Consider the following 18167-nt stretch of genomic DNA (forward strand, 5'->3'; position numbering starts at 1 on the left):
GTAATGGTCAAACAGATAAGAAATTAGAGAAATAAAAATTTTAAAAACAACTAAATGCAAATCTCAAACTAAAAAATATGAAGCCTAGAATAAGAAAGTCCCTGGATAGGTTTAAAAGCATATTAAAATTATACAAGAGTCAGTGACCCTGAAAATGGATCAAAAGAAATGATCCAAGCTATAGAGTAGAGAGAAAAAAAGAAGAAAAAGAATCAACAGAACTCCAGCAATCTGGGAAAGAACATTAAGATATCTAAAATATGTGTAACTAGAGTCCCAGAACAAAAGTGAGGAAAAAAAAAATGAAGCAGAAAAAATAGTAACATAAAACGTCCCAAATGTGGTAAAAGGCATACATTTATAGATTTAAGAAGCTTGCTATCTGAAGCACGATAAATACAAAAAGACACACCCCTAGGTATATCATAATCAAACTTTTTTGTTTTTTTTTGTTTTTTTGAGAAGGTGTCTCGCTCTGTCACCCAGGCTGGAATGCAGTGGTGCAATCTCGGCTCACTGCAAGCTCCACCTCCTGGGTTCACGCCATTCTCCTGCCTCAGCCTCCTGAGTAGCTGGGACTACAGGCACCTGCCACCATGCCCGGCTAATTTTTTGTATTTTTAGTAGAGATGGGGTTTCACCGTGTTAGCCAGGATGGTCTCGATCTCCTGACCTGGTGATCTGCCCGCCTCGGCCTCCCAAAGTGCTGGGATTACAGGCGTGAGGCACCGCACCCGGCCTATCATAATCAAACTTCTAAAGATCTACAATAAAGATAAAATCTTGAAAGCAACAACAAAAAAACATACAGAGGAACAATACAAATAATGGCTGAGCTCTCATTAGAAACAATGAAGACCAGAAGACAATGGAACTCAAAGTGCTGGGGGGAACTCTACCTGAAATTCTATACCTAAGAATAGATGTGTCAGGATGGCCCAGTAGGCACCAGACTCAAGCTATATCAAAAAAAAAAAAAAAAAAAAGCAACAACAACAACAACAACAAAAACTTTCAAGAATGCAAGTGTAGCCAGGTGCAGTGGCTCACGCCTATAATCCCAGCACTTTGGGAGTCAAGCAGAGTGGATCACTTCAGCTCAGGAGTTTGAGACCAGCCTGGACAACACGGTAAAACCCCATCTCTACCAAAAATATAAAAAATTAGCCAGGTGTGGCGACACACACCTGCAGTCTCAGCTACTGAGGAGGCTGGGGTGGGAGGGCTGCTTGAGCTTGAGAGGGGGAGGTAGCAGTAAGCCAAGATAGCACCACTGTCCTCCAACCTGGGTGACAGAGCAAGACCTCATCTCAAAAAAATATATATATATGAAAGTATAATAAAGATATTTTCAGACTGATAAAAACAGAATTCATTACCATCATACCAGTACTACAAAAACATAAAGGACATGAAATGACCTAAGAAGGAAACTCAAGTCTTCAGATAGAATGAAGGCTACCAGAAATGGTAAATATATGGGGGTAATTTTTGGGGGGGTGGGGGGTGGGGAGACAGAGCCTCACTCTGGCACCTAGGCTGGAGTGCAGTGGCACAATCTTGGCCCACTGCAACCTCTGCCTCTCAAGCTCAAGCGATTCCTCCACCTCAGCCTCCCAAGTAGCTGGGACTACAGGTGCACACCACTGTGCCTGGCTAATTTTTGTATTTTTTTTTGTAGAGACAGGGCTTCCCTGTGTTGTCCAGGCTGGTCTCTAACTCTTGGACTCAAGCAATCTGCCTGCCTCAGCCTTCCAAAGCACTGGGATTACAGGCATGGGCCACCATGCCTGGCAGGGGGTAAATTTTTATTAAAGTGTATCTTTTTTCATATTTTAATTTCTTTAAAATACACATGAATGCCTAACATAAAAATTATGGCGTTGCACTGTGAGGTATGTAGATATAATACAGACGACAAGTAGAGCATGAAGGTGAGAAATAAATGGAACCACAGTTGACATGGATTTGAAATGGGCAGGTCCACTTATCTGCAGTTTTTCTTCTGTCTCTGCCATCCCTGAGACAGCAAGACCAAGCATTCCTCTTCCTCCTCAGCTTACTCAACATAAAGACAATGAGGATGAAGACCTTTATGATGATCCACATCCACTTAACGAACAGTAAATATATTTTCTCTTCCTTATAATCTTCTTAGTAACATTTTCTTTTCTCTAGCTTATTTTATTATAAAAACATAATATATAATATATATAACATATAAAATACGTGTTATAATCAACTGTTTATGTTATTGGTAAGGTTTCTGGCCAACAGCTATTAGTAGTTAAATTTAGGGGCAATCAAAAGTTATACACAGATTTTCAACTGCATAGTGGGTCATTGGCCCTAACCCCCATGGTTCAAGGGTCAATTGTATATGGTTCCAAGGTTTTACATGAATTAGTACAATATTAACTCTCTGTAGACCGTGAAAAGTTAAATATGTTGTAATCCCAATTGAAATAACTAAAAAACAAAATAATGCAAAGAGGTATAGCTAAAAATCCAATAAAAGAATTTAAAATATTCAACTGGCCCAAAATAGGGCAGAAAAGGAGAAGCAGAGAAACAGAACAAAACAAAGCAAGTATACGAACAAAAACAGATAGGATAAGCAGGATACAAATAGCAAAATGACAACTAAACCCAACTGTAAAAATTATTATGAACTAATTTCACTTCCAACCAAGATGTAGTAACAGGAATTGAATGTACCCTTTGCCTGAAATAACTAAAACATTGGACAAAACTTAAGAAACAATTGCTTTCTGACACTGGATATCAGGCAGCACAGATCTGAAAACCAGGAGAAACAAACAAGATGAGCCCAGTGACTGCCCCAGCCTACCAACTTGAGCAAGTTTCCAGGATACAGTTCATATTTAAAAAGCAAAATCTGAAAGGATCAAACTGTTTCTAAATAACTTTCACTGCATCCTAGAACAAAGCCATAAAAAAGAATAAAATAATGTCAACTGCAGCAACAGGGATAGAACCGTAGGTCATTATCTTAAGTGAAATAAGCCAGGCACAAAAAGATAAATATCACACGTTCTCATATATATGTGGAAACTAAAAAATTAGATTGCATGGAGGTAGAGAGTAGAAAGCTAGATAACAGAGACTGGGAAGGGTGAGTGGGGGAATTGGGGAGGATGAAGAGAGATGGGTTAAAGGGTACAAATATACATTTAGACACAAAGAATAAATCCAGTGTTTGACAGTACAGTAAGGTGACGTTAGTTGACAAAAGTGTATTGTACTCAAGTGATGAACATCCTAAATACTCTGACTTTATCACCACACATTATATACATATAATAAAATTTCACAGGTACTCCACAAATTTGTACAAATTTAAAAAATCTGACATTTAAAAAATTTAAAGAAATATATACAGGAATACAAAAATATCTAGCATTCAGCAAGGGAGAATTTGCAATGTCTGGCATCTAATAAAAAATTACCAATGCATGCAAAGATGCAGTTAAATATGATCCATAATGAGAAGAAAAGCGAATGATATAAATCCCCAAATGACAAGGATGAAAGAATTTGTAAAGAGGGATATTAATAGTTATTATAAGTATGTCCCAGATGTCCAAGAAGGTAGAGAAAATATTATAAATGTTAGGTAGCAAAATGGAACATATAAAATGGCCCAAATCAAACTTCTGGAGATAAAAGCTATAATGTCTATGATAAAAATATACTGGATGGAATTAGCAGATTAGACACTGCGGAAAAAAAAAATTCATGACTGGAAAATACAGCAAAAGAAACTATTCAAAATGAAACACAAAGAGAAAAAAAATAAGAAAAAATAGACCATTGGTAAGCTGTGGAACAACTTAAGGAGACCTAATATATATGCAATTGGAGCAAAAAAGCTATTTGGACTTTTTTTATTAAATAATAATCAAAATATTTGCAAATTTGAAAAAATTAAAACCCTACAGATCTAAGAAGCACAAAAAACCCCAAGAACAGGAAATATGAAGGAAACTACAAGATGTATCATAATCCAATTGCTTAACAAGTGATAAAGAGAAATTCTTAACAGCAGTCAGAGAAAAATATAAATGACCTTAAAGTCCCAGTAGAAAAATCAGAGCTGAGGCTGGGTGCAGTGGCTCATGCCTGTAATTCCAGCACTTTCGGAAGCCGAGGCGGGTGGATCACCTGAGGTCAGGAGTTCGAGACCAGCCTGACCAAAATGGAGAAACCCCATCTGTACTAAAAATACAAAATTAGCCGGGCGTGGTGGCGCATGCCTGTAATCCCAGCTACTCAGGGGGCTGAAGCAGGAGAATCACTTGAACCCAGGAGGCAGAGGTTATGGTGAGCCGAGATCATGCCATTGCACTCCAGCCTGGGCAACAAGAGCGCAACTCCCTCTTGAACAAACAAACAAATCAGAGCTGGTCAGAATGAATTAAAAAAGCAAGACTCAACTATACATACCTATTAGAAATACATTTTAAATATAAAGAAAGAGATACACTGAAAAAGACAGAAAAAGATACATTATGCAATGAGTAAGCATAAGAAATCTGAAGTGTCTTTATTAATATCAAAGTAGACTTCAAGAAAAAGTACTACCAAACATAAAGAGGAAAATTACATAATAATAAAATAGTCAATTTACCAGGAAGATAGATCAATCACGAATGAACGTCCCAATAAGAGAGTTTCAAAATATATCAAGCAAAAACTGACAAAACTAAAGTGAGAAACCGACAAATCCACAATCACAGTTTTTAATACCTTCTCCCAGTAAGTGACAGAACAACTAGACCAAAAAATTTGGTAAGGGCATAAAAGATGTAGAGTAGGGGTTAGCAAACTTTATCTCTAAAGGGTTAGATAGTAAATATTTTTGGTTTTGTTGGCTATAGAGTCTGTTGTTAACCACTCAATCTTTCTTTTATAAAGCAAAAGCAGACATAGACAAAGAAGTATATGAATGAGGGTGGGCACGGTGGCTCACGCCTGTAATCCCAGCACTTTGGGAGGCCGAGGCAGCCAGATTGCCTGGGTTCAGGAGTTTGAGACCAGCCTGACCGACATGGTGAAACCGTGTCTCTACTAAAATACAAAAAATTAGCCAGGCATGGTGCTGTGCACCTGTAGTCCCAGCTACTCAGGAGGCTGAGACATGACAATTGCTTGAACCCGGGAGGCAGAGGTTGCAGTGAGCTGAGATTGCAGCACTGCACTCCAGCCTGGGTGACAGAGCGAGACCCTATCTCAAAAAAAAAAAAAAAAAGGTAGTGTATGAATTAGTATGGCTGTATTCCAATAAAACTTTAAGTACAAAAACAGGCCGCAATACAGACTTGTCCTGTTACCTAACACTTATAGAACATTACATCCAGCAACTACAGAATACACTTTCTTTTCAAATGCAAAAGGTATGTTCACCAAAATAGAGCATATGCTGGATCATAAAATAAGTCTCAATAAATTTTAAGATTGAACTATTATAAAATATGTTCTCTGACCACAACAAAATTAAATTAGAAACCAATAACAGAAAGACATCTGGGAAAAACACAAATATCTAGAAATAAAACATTTCTAAATTAGAAAATATCTTGAAAAGAAGGATAAAACTGTATCAAAAGCGTGGGCTGCAATTAAAGTACTTTGAGGAAAATTTATAGCTTTAATATTTATATTTTAAAATAAGAAAAATACAAAATTAGTAAAGTTCTACCTTAAAAGCCAGGTAAGCCCAAAGTAATTAGAAGGAAGAAAATAAAGAGCAAAAATCAATAAAATGAAAAAGAGACAACAGAAAAAATTAATAAAGCTAAAAGTTGGTTCACTGTTGGTGTAGTTGCTCTGGAAAAACTTGGGAGTTCCTCTAAACCAGGGTGTCCAATCTTTTGGCTTCTCTGGGCCACACTGGAAGAAGTAATCTTGGAACACATAAAATACACTAACACTAACGATAACTGATGAGCTAAAAAAAAGAAAAAAAAATAATGTTTTAAGAAAGTTTATGAATTTGTGTTGGGCTACATTCAAAGCCAACCTGGACTGTGGTTTGGACAAGTTGCTCTAAAGGTTGAACACAGAGTTACCACGTGACCCAGCAATTTCACTCCTAGGTATATACACAAGAGAAATAAAAACATAAGTCCACACAAAAACTTGTACGCAAATGTTCATAGCAGCATTATTCATAATAGTTAAGAAGGAAGAACACCCAAATGTCCATCAAATGATGGATAAATGAAATGTGGTATATAATGGAATATTATTCAGCAATAAAAAGAAGTGCTTTGACATAAATGAACCTTGAAAACATCATGCTAAATGAAAGAAATTGGTCACAAAAGACCAAATATTATATGATTCCATTTAAATAAAATGTCTAGAATAGGCAAAACTGTAGAGACAAAGATTAGCAATTGCCTAGGACTAGGGGAGTTGGGAAGAAAATAAGTATGGGGTTCCTTTCACGGGTGATGAAAAAAATATTCTAAAGCTGATTGAGGTAAAAATTGTACAACTCTTTGAATACCCTAAAAGCCACTGAGTTACACTTTAAACACTATGCATTGCATGGTATGTAAATTATATTTCAATAAAACTCGACCTCCCAAAGTGCTGGGACTACAGGCATGAGCCACTGCACCCAGCCAAAGCTGTTATTTTTGAAAGTTGGATCAATGAAAACATTTTTTAAAATTTTTATAAACTCCTAGCTAAACTAATGAAGAGGGGAGAACAAAAAAGGAAAAAACACAAACTAAATAAGAAATGAAAGAGGAAGTATCACTCCAGATCTTATATACACTAAAAGAAAAAAGGCAATATAAACAACTTCATCTAACACATTTGACAATTTAGAAGACATGGATCAATTAGCAAAACTGACACAAAATAAAATGGAAAATCTGACTAGCCCTAAATCTGTTACAGGAACTGCATTCTTTGTGAAATAGTCCAAGAAAGAAAATGCCAGGCCCATTTGGCTGCACTAATGAATTACATCAAACATTTAAGAAAAAAAAAAAAAAACACCAACCTTACACAAACTCATTCAGAAAATAAAGCAGGAAGAAACATCTTCCAACCATTTCATGAAGGTAGCATAATGCTGATACCAAAACTCCAGTTATTTTTTTAAAAGAAAATTACATAATATCCTAATAAAGACAGACTCAAAAATTCTTAACACAATATCAGCAAATCAAAACCAGCAATATATTAAAAGGATAACATGATCAACTACTACAGTTTATCACAGTAATTCAAGGTAGTTTAACATATGAAAATCAAACAATATAGTTCACCATATTAACAGAATAAAGAAAAGTGTTGGGAGAAAAGCTGAGTGTTGGGAGAGAAGCTGAGGCAGGGCTTGCATGTCTGACGTAATGTAAAAGTGTCTTGGAACATGTTCGGGGTCCAGAGTCTAAAACCCCTCGTGGCCTTTGGAACGTGTCTAGACTTGCTGGCTCCTTGTTTCTAGCACTCCCATTATCTCAAGTACCCATATGTTTCAAAGAAAATGCTACACCATCACAGCTGTAGCTCATTTGCTTGATACACCACTTCCTTTCAACCCCCACATCCTCACCACCTGTTTCTTTGTTTGATCACCAATAAATAGTGTGGGCTCCCAGAGCTTGGGGCCTTCGCAGCCTCCATACTAGCGTTGGACCCCTGGTCCCACTTTCTCTCGTCTTTTCTCATTCCTTTGACTCCGCCAGACTTTGTAGCCCCCATGGCCTGGTGTTGGGTCTGATCACCCCAACATTCGTGGCACCCAACATGGGGCGACAAAGACCACAGTGAAGGAACGCTAGAGCACGTGAAAGCAGAGGATGCATCGTCAGAGGACACCCAGGGACGACTGAAAGAAGTTTGGTGGGGAAGCTGAGCACTTGGAAGAACCAGGGTAACAATGGGACAAAGTAAAAGCAAACACTCTGCTTATTTGAATTTCTTAAGGCATTTATTATGAAGAAGGGGAGTGAAAGTTAGTACTCAGAATTTGTTATCATTCTTTAGTACAGTAAAGCAGTTTTGCCCATGGTTTCCAGAACAAGGGACTATGGAGTTGGATGAATGGGAGAGAACTGGAAGAGATTTTAAAAAGGTGTATAAAGACAGAGCAAAAATTCCAGTTTCCATTTGGTCAGTGTGGGCACTAATAAAGGTAACTCCTGAGCCATTTCAAACCGATGATGAGGCAGATTCAGATGAGGAAGAGGAGGACGAGTGTAAAAAACTAACTTCAGATTCTGAGTGTGAGGAACAGCTACCGGAGGAGATTAAAGAAAGGAAAGGAAAACTAAAAAAAGTATGTTTTACTAGCCCGTCAGCTCCACCTGCTGAATTAAGTGAATGGCCCCTCCCCTCTCCCCCTTACTGGGCGAGACAATGAATTAGCTGAAAAACTTACTGCTCCTGTAGTTGCAACATTAAAACCTGGAGCAATTGGTGGTGCTATACAAAATTCTATTCAAAAAGCTAGGGCTGAGGGAGACCTTGAAGCATGGCAAACCCAGCAAGGACGACAGAATATAGCTAATTGGGCCACTCTTCCTTTTAAGTTTTAAAGGAATTTAAGCAAGCTATTATTCATTATGAACCGAACTCTCCTTTTGTGAAAACTTTGTTGAAAAATGTGGCTCTTGATAATAGGTTAATACCATATGATTGGGATACTTCAACAAAATCTGTTCTCACTCCGTCCCAGTACTTGCAGTTTAAAACCTGGTGGGCTGACGAAGCTCAAACTCAGGCAAGGGAAAACACACAAGTGCAGTCACCTGTGCCTGTTTCCTTTGAAGAGTTACTGGGAGTTGGCCCTAATTGGGGTCAATTAGAGAATCAAGCAGTAATGGAGGACGTTGCCATTGTTCAGCTGCGCTCTGTGTGCTTACGGGCATGGGAAAGGATAAATGTTACAGGGGAAAAATATCCTTCTTTCAGTTGTCTGACAAGGACCTAAAGAACCATATATTGATTTTATTGCTTGGCTCCAAGAGGCTGTATATGAAGCCATAACTGATAAAACAGCTCAGGATGTTATAATACAGCTTCTTGCATATGATAATGCTAATGCAGAGTGTCAAACTGCTATTAGACACCTGAGAGGGAAGGCTCATTTAGCTGAATATATTAAGGCTTGCGATGGCATTGGAGGTAACTTACATAAGGCTACTCTTTTAGCTCAGGCTATGGCTGGATTAAAAGTAGGAAATAATATGTTCCGTTTCTCAGGCTCTTGGTTTAATTGTGAGCAATTTGGACACACAAAAAAGGAATGTAGAAACGGAAATCAAAAGGAAAAACCACTACCATCAATCAACAGAAAAGTCCTGGTGTATGTCCCTGGTGTAAGAAAGGCAATCACTGGGTAAATCAGTGTCATTCTAAATTTAGCAAAGATGGACAACCTCTTTCAGGAAATAGGAAGAGGGGCCTGCCTTGGGCCCCTCAACAAACCGAGGCATATCTGGCACAGCCAGTGCCCTTAACATACAGTTGTCCCCTGCCACAGCAGACAGTGCTGCCGTAGACCTCTGCAGCACAATTCCTGTCTCCTTCCTGGGGAGCCACCAAAGAAGGTCCCCACAGGAGTTAGGGGACCCTTACCCTCAGGAACAGTCAGTCTGTTACTTGGAAGGTCTAGTCTAAATTCAAAAGGTGTCACTGTGCATATGGGAATAATTGACTCTGATTATACCAGAGAGATTCAACTAGTTATTAGTTCCTCGACTCCGTGGTCTGCCTCCCCGAGAGAATGAATTGCTCAGTTCTTGCTGCTACCCTATATAAAACTAGGAATCAGCACAGTGAAAAGAACAGGAGGCTTTGGTAGTACTAATCCAGCAGAAAAAGCTTTATATTGGGTTAATCAAGTGTCTGACAAAAGACCTATTTGTATAGTAACTATTCAGGGAAAGGATTTTGAAGGACTAGTAGATACTGGAGCTGATGTCTCTATTTATTGCTTTAAATCAATGGCCCCCACACTGGCCTAAACAAAAGACTTCCACGGGTATCGATGGCGTAGGGACTGCCTCAGAAGTTTTTCAAAGTCCCTTGATTTTACCATGTCAAGGGCGGGATGGCCAGGGACAATCCAACCTATTATTATACCTATTCCTGTCAATTTATGGGGTAGAGACTTACTGCAACAATGGGGTGCTGAAATATCTATTCCTATGGATCAATATAGTAATATTAGTGGACAAATGATGAAAAATATGGGATATCGCTCGGGAGAAGGACTAGGAAAAAATAAAAATGGCCAATCAGAACCTTCAGAAGGACAAACAGATCAGACTGGATTGGAGTATCATTTGTAGCAGTGGCCATTATTGAGCCTCTGGCTCCCATTCCTCTTGTTTGGCTAACTGCCAAACCAGTTTGGGTGGAGCAATGGCCACTGAAACAGGAAAAACTGGAGGTTTTAAAAGAACTGGTGCAGGAACAATTGCAAAAGGGACATATAGAGCCTACTTTCTCCCCTTGGAATTCTCCTGTATTTGTCATTAAGAAAAAATCGGGTAAATGGAGAATGCTAACAGATTTGAGGGCTGTTAATGCTGTAATTCAACCCATGGGCACGCTACAACCAGGGCTGCCCTCCCCAACAATGATTCCAAAATACTGGCCTCTTATAGTGATAGATCTAAAGGAATGCTTTTTTACCATTCCTTTACCTGCCCAAGATTATGAAAAATTTGCTTTTACTGTTCCTGCCATAAATAATAATGAACCAGTGGACAGGTATCATTGGAAAGTACTGCCACAAGGCATATTAAATACCCCGACTATTTGTCAAACTTATGTCGGGAAAGCTATTAAGCCAGTTAGAGAACAGTTTAAAAAATGTTATATTATCCATTACATGGATGATATTTTGTGTGCAGCTGAAACTAGGGAAGAATTGATGTGCTACAAACAGAAAAGACTGTAAATGCGGCAGGGTTAATTACAGCCCCTGATAAAATCCAAATTTCTACTCCCTTTCAATATCAAGGAATGAAGTTAGAACAAAGTGCTATTAAGCCTCAAAAAGTTCAAATTTGGCCGGGCGCGGTGACTCACGCCTGTAATCCCAGCATTTTGGGAGGCCGAGGCAGGCGGATCATGAGGTCAGGAGATCGAGACTATCCTGGCTAACATGGTGAAACCCTGCTTCTACTAAAAATACAAAAAAATTCGTCAAGCGTGGTGGCGGGCGCCTGTAGTCCCAGCTACTCAGGAGGCTGAGGTGGGAGAATGGCGTGAACCTGGGAGGTGGAGCTTGCAGTGAACTGAGATCGCGCCACTGCACTCCAGCGTGGGCAACAAAGCGAGACTCCGTCACAAAAAAAAAAAAAAGTTCGAATTTGAAGAGATAATTTAAAAACCTTAAGTGATTTCCAAAATTAGGAGACATTAATTGGATTCATCCAACTTTAGGAATGCCTACCTATACTGTGTCTCATCTCTTTTCTACTTTACAAGGTGATTCTAAGCTTAACAGTAAATGCTCCCTGTTCAAAGAAGCATTGGAGGAACTTCCATTAATTGAGGAAAAAATTCAGCAAGCACAAGTAGAACGAATTAATCTGATACAGCCATTCCAGTTTTTAGTTTTTCCTACTAAGCATTTGCCTACAGGAGTTTATAGTTCAACAGGATGATCTGGTTGAGTGGCTTTTTCTACCTCACAATACAACCAAAACGCTCACTCTGTACTTAAATTGCTGTGCTAGTAGGACAAGCGAGGCTGCGCACAACAAAGCTAATGGGATATGATCCAAATCAGATTATAGTTCCATTAATAGAACAACAAATTCAACAAGTCTATATTAATTCCCAAGAATGGCAAGTTAATTTGGCCGGTTTTGTTGGCATTCTTGATAATTATTATCCTAAATCTAAGGTATTTCCATTTCTATAATTAACATCCTGGATACTGCCTTCTATTACTCAAAAAGCCCCTATTGGAGTGGCCATTACTGTTTTTACTGATGGATCTAGTAATGGAAAAGCCTAATTTGCAGGACCTCAACAGCAAGTTTTTCAAACTGACATTGCTTAAAGAGCTAATCCTACTTTAAAAACTCACATACAAAAGGGAGGGGACCAGGAATATAAGACACTGCATATGCAATTTCATTTAGCTTTATTAACATTTAAAGTTTTTAAATTTATAAAAAGTTCAACCCACGACTGCAGCTGAACAACTGACAGGCCAAAAGGAAAATAAAAAGGCTGGACAAGATATATGATGGAGAGATGCACATACAAAAAGCTGAGAAAAAGGAAAGATAATTATATGGGGAAGAGGATTTGCTTGTGTCTCTCCAGCTGACAACCACGTGTCTGTGGGTGCCCACCAAACATCTGAAGATCTATCATGAGCCACAGCATCTAGTGGATCCACCTGTACAGTGCAAATTGAAGGTTTAAGGATTGCTTTTTTGCTATACTATTGCATAAGAAGGATAAGCCTCAATTTGCTTTCTCTATGCCTTCTGTTAATCACAAAAAGCCTGCTTCTCATTACCAATGTTAACTTTTACCCCGCAGTAATTAACCAAAGAGGCAGAAGCTGAGTTACAAATACTTCAGCAATGGCATGCCTCCCAGCTACAGCCAAAAAAAAAAAAAAAAAAAAAAAAGGCTTTGCTTCTGTTTCAGTAGATTTACTAATGTAGGGGTGAGGGTATGTTTGTATTTTTGCAGGAGATGAAAAAACCGTGTGGGTGCCCTTAAGATGTGTATGACCATGGAACAGGAGACTGGAGGCCCATGGATCCCAACCATGGACTGGGTTCCCCCAGTATGGATCCCAACCATGGACTGGGTTCCCCCAGTACAAGCCATGAGCCAGGTGAATCTGAATACAAAGATGGAACAAGGACCAACCAGAGTCATGCTGACATCAACCCCCATAACATGGGACAGATCAAGAAAACCACACAGGAAGCTGAGAAACTGTTGGAGTGCCAGGATTTTACCTTTTGCTGGGATTCAGAGGTACAACAGATGCTTAATGGACCAATGTTTTCTGACTGAATTCCTCTCTATCCTAAATACAAGAGACCCTAATAGGTAGGCAGGAGTATCATCACCCCTATTCAGCATGAAGAAGTTACAGAAGACAGACCTCCATCCTTCCGCAACCCTTGGAATTAAGGGTCCTCTTGCAAAAGGGAAAGAGGAAATATGTAAGAAGCATTCAAACCAGAGTGACTCCATTTTGAATAAGGGCTAAGAAAAATGAAGCTGGATCACCAACCGGCAATTAAGGGCTGCACAGCCTGCAATTGTCTTGCTCAATTAATTCAAAAACAAAAAGAGGACCTTTTGGATTCAAAGTTGTGTTATGCTACTCTTAAACGCCATCTAGAGGGCAGAGATGAAAATCTCACCCTTGATATTGTAAAACTAAAAGAGCAGGTTTTTGAAGCCTCTCAGGCTCACTTGAACCTCCTCCCTGCAATTGGTATTTTCAACAAGACAGCCGATGGGTTGTCTACAGTCAATCCTCTTAAATGGATTAAGGCCATTGGAAGCTCTACACTTGCAGATTTTGTTCTAATAATTATGTGCTTGTGTTGTCTCCTTTTAGTCTGCAGATGCGGAAGCCACCGCTGGAGAGAAAGCTGCCATCAAGAACAAGCAATGATAGCTGTGGCGGTTTTACAAAAAAGAAAAGGGGGGCATGTTGGGAGAAAAGCTGAATGTTGGGAGAGAAGCTGAGGCAGGGCTTGCATGTCTGACACAATATAAAAGAGTTTTGGAATATGTCTAGGGTCCAGGGTCTAAAATACCTAGTGGCGTTTGGAATATGTCTAAACTTGATGGCTTCTTGCTTCTAGCACACCCATTATCTCAAGTAGCCATGTTTCCAAGAAAATGCTACACCATCACAGCTGTAGCTCATTTGCTTGATACATCGCTTCCTTTCAACCCCCTCATCCTCACCACCTGTTTCTTTGTTTGATCATCAATAAATAGCATGGGTTCCCAGAGCTTGGGGCCTTCACAGCCTCCATACTAGCGTTGGCCCCCTGTTCCCACTTTCTCTCTTAACCTGTCTTTTCTCATTCCTTTGACTCCTCCGGACTTTGTAGCCCCCATGGCCTGGTGTTGGGTCTGATCATCCCAACAAAAAACTATCCAATCATCTTAACAGATGCAGAAAACATCCGACAAAATTCAACACACATTCCTAAAACTCTCAGCAAATTAGAAATAGAAGGGAACTTCCTCAATCTGATACCATTAAGAAAATAAATAGGTAAGACACGGACTGTGAGAAAATGTTTGTAAAACCCGTATCTAACAAGAAACTTGTAAAGGAATATATAAAATATGTCCATAACTCAATAATGAAAACAAGCAATTCAATTAAAAAAAGGGCAAAAGATTTGAACAGGCACTTCATAAGGAAGATGTTTAAATGGCCAATAATATAACAGTGCTCATCATCATTAGATGAGCATCAGATTAATTGCAGGGAAATGCAAATTAAAACCAATAACATCCACCAAAATGTCTAAAACACCAAATGGTGAAAATGAGGAGCAACTAGATCCCACATACATAGCTGGTACGAGTGTAAAATTATGCAACCATCTTGGGAAAAAGCTACCCAGACAGAGATGCCAGAGTCCAAGTAGGGTGGGGAGGGTATCTATACAGGAAGACTATTCAGTTCCAGGTGTTGGAGCTTGAGTGGGGGCAAGGAGGGCATCTGTGCAGGGTAGAGTACTGGCAGGGTCTAGGTTTCTCACCATAGGAGAAAGGCATTACAAATAGGAAAAGGGAGAAAACCAGAATTAACCCTGTGGTATGAGACTAGAATTGGAGATACCAGTGTACACTTATGGTTTTCAACATATACAACTGATACAGAAATATAAATGTAAATGTGTTTGTGTATGTATGTAAATATATATATGCATATATTTGCCTAGACAGACACATGCCCACACACATTCTCTAGCTTTTTTCACTGAGATGTCATGGGAGCAGTGACATCTCAACAGCAATGAGCATAACTAGCATTGAGACACTGGCTTCTAAATACTTTTCTTCAGCAAAAGGAACCAGGATTCCTTGGAGAAATGACTGGTTCCAGAGATGGGACAGGAAAAATACAAAATGAGCCTGGAACATCTTGTCTTGTCAGGAAGTAAAAAAGGATTCAAAGAATGATGGGAACACGTCAAAAAGACACAGAGGGCCTCTCACTAGCCAAACATGGGACAATTCGTACATCAATAATAATGACAACCATAGATTTTTACCCACTGAATGAAATAGGTACCATAAGTCCATACTGATACAAATAAATGAATAAATCAAAAGTTTATTGGCCAGGCATGGTGGCTCACGCCTGTAATCCCAGCACTTTGGGAGGCCGAGGCGGGCGGATCACTTGAGGCCAGGGGTTCCAGACCAGCATGGCCAATATGGCAAAATCCAGTCTCTACTAAAAATACAAAAATTAGTTGGGCGGGTTGGTGCATGCCTGTAATCCAAGCTACTCAGGAGGCTGAGACATGAGAAGCATTTGCACCCTGGAGGCAGAAGTTCCAGTGAGCCGAGATCACACCACTGCACTCCAGCCTCAGCGACAGAGCGAGACTATGTCTCAAAAAAAAAAAAGTTTGAGGAAAACTGGGATATTTACATAATTTCAAAGTACCTCCATATAAAATATGTATTACAATGGGAAAAATAACTTTACAGTGGAGAAGTTGGCACATATTGCCTTAATCAAAGGATTAAAGTGAAAATCATTAATGAAAGACCAAATGAAATTGTATACCATCTGATAGGATGAGGTATTACTTCTGTGATATTCCTGTTCAAGATATATAACCTAAATTGAAGACATTAGACAAATCCAAATTGAGGGACATTCTATAAAACAGCTGTCTGGTAATCTTCACAATTCCCTCATAAAGTGAAGGTAAGACTGTGGAACTATTAATATTTAAGACTGAAGGACACATGACAGTTAAAATGTTAATATGTGACTCTGCACTATATCCTTTTGCTATAAAGGACATTTTTGGAATAATAGGCAAAACCTGAATGTCAGCGTCTGATGCTTAGATGGTATTATGTATCAATGTTAATATCCTAATTTAAAAAGCTGTATTGTAGTTATTAGGAAAACGTCCTATATAACATATTTGGGGATGATCACAGGAAGTTACTCAAATGGCCCATAAAAATATAGGTTTTTTGTTCTCTACTTATAAGTTTTCTGTAAATTTGAGATACAGTTTCCAAAAAAAGTTTCAGATCCTTAACAAAATGTACATTCATAATGTGTGCATATGTGTATGCACATATATGCGTATATGTGTGTGTGTATATATATATACACACATACACACACACCCCGTGAGTTAATGAATCAAAATTCTCTCGGAGGCTGTATAGTTTATGTCAAAGTCTTCAAAGCATTTAATGTATTTCCTTATGAAAAAAAATTTCAATGGTTCTATATCCATAAGAGTAATATTGAATAATGCTGATGGTATGCCATTTATTTTCAATATAGGAAAGGATACCACCAGCCACTCCCTGCCACTCTGCTCTTCTATTTGATAACCACAAGCACTCTCTGTCAGTCAAAATAAGTCTCTTGTCACTTCAGTGTATATCTTTGAATTTCTTTTTTTTTTTTTTTTTTTTTTTTTTTTTTTTTTTTTGAGACAGTCTCACTCTTGTCGCCCAGGCTGGAGTGCAGTGGCACAATGTCAGCTCACTGCAACCTCCGCCTCCTGGTTCAAACAATTCTCCTGTTTCAACCCCCGCAGTAGCTGGGACTACAGGCATATGCCACCACACCCGGCTCATTTTTTGTATTTTTAGTAGAGACGGGGTTTCACCGTATTAGCCAGGATGATCTCAATCTCCTGACCTCGTGATCCGCCTGCATCGGCCTCCCAAAGTGCTGGGATTACAGGCGTGAGCCACTGCTCCCAGCCTGAATTTCTTGTAGACATATTTTTGGTTAAGAAGGTTGTGGGTCTGCTGATCTTTTATGAAATCAGGCCTACAGATGTCTACTCATGTAAAATTGAAAGATTTCCACAAATAATGTGTGTGCCAGTCAGGAATGGTGGCACATACCTGTAGTCCCAGCCCCTCAAGAGGCTGAGGTGGCAGGATTAATTGAGGCTAGGAGTTAGAGGCTGTGGTGTGTTATGATCATGCCTGTGACCAACCCCTGCACTCCAGCCCAGGTAACATAGCAAGACCCTGTCTCTTAAAATATATATATATAGAGATAGATAGATACATAGAGAGAGATATATAGATATATAGATATATATAGATATATAGATGCATGTGTGCTAGAGCTCATTAAATGTCAAGGAAGGCTCAAGCTCATCTGCTCAATAAATCCATTCTCACAGCCTAATTCAGTATGACAAGCAAACAGGCCACATGATGATGTGACTTAATTTATGAATAATTCTAGTATGTATTTCAAGCTTTAAATCTTCTTTTCTGACTTCAAGTAAGTTGAATAACACAAAACGTATTAAGCATAAGAAGAAAGACTGGTACATTAAGCTATCAAAATTAGAAATCTCTACTCATCAAAAGAAAATGAATAGGAAGCCCTAGTATGGGAAAAATACAACACACATCTGACAAAGAATTTGTATGTAGGTTATATAAAAAACTCCTACAAAGAGAAAAGAAAAAGAAAAAGAACTCAAGTTTTAAACAGGCAAAAGACTTGAACAAATACTTCAAAACAAACTTCAGGCTGGGCACAGTGGCTCACACCTGTAATTCCAGCACTTTGGGAGGCCAAGGCGGGTGGATCACAAGGTCAGAGTTCAAGACCAGCCTGGCCAAGATGATGAAACCCCGTCTCTACTAAAAATACAAAAAAATTACCCGGGCATGGTGGTGGGCGCCTGTAATCCCAGCCACTTGGGAGGCTGAGGCAGAGAATTGCTTGAACCTGGGAGGTGGAGGTTGCAGTGAGCTGAGATCACGCTACTGCACTCCAGCCTCGGCGACAGAGCGAGACTCGTCTCAAAAAAAAAAAAAAAAACTTCAAAAATAAGCCTTGAAAATGTTGACTACAGTATTTTAAAACTGTGAATGAATATCTCATAGAATAGGGCACTGGGATGTAAGATTTTTTTTTT

At 39.1% G+C, this 18167-nt stretch overlaps 1 protein-coding gene across 2 annotated transcripts in view; it reads right to left on the reverse strand.

Annotated features, from left to right (window-relative positions):
• Nucleotides 1–18167, reverse strand: part of ETFA (electron transfer flavoprotein subunit alpha) — a 101169-nt gene that overhangs the window by 44893 nt on the left and 38109 nt on the right.

The sequence above is a fragment of the Pongo abelii genome, chromosome 16 (assembly GCF_028885655.2).
Source record: "Pongo abelii isolate AG06213 chromosome 16, NHGRI_mPonAbe1-v2.0_pri, whole genome shotgun sequence".
Classification (NCBI taxonomy): domain Eukaryota; kingdom Metazoa; phylum Chordata; class Mammalia; order Primates; family Hominidae; genus Pongo; species Pongo abelii.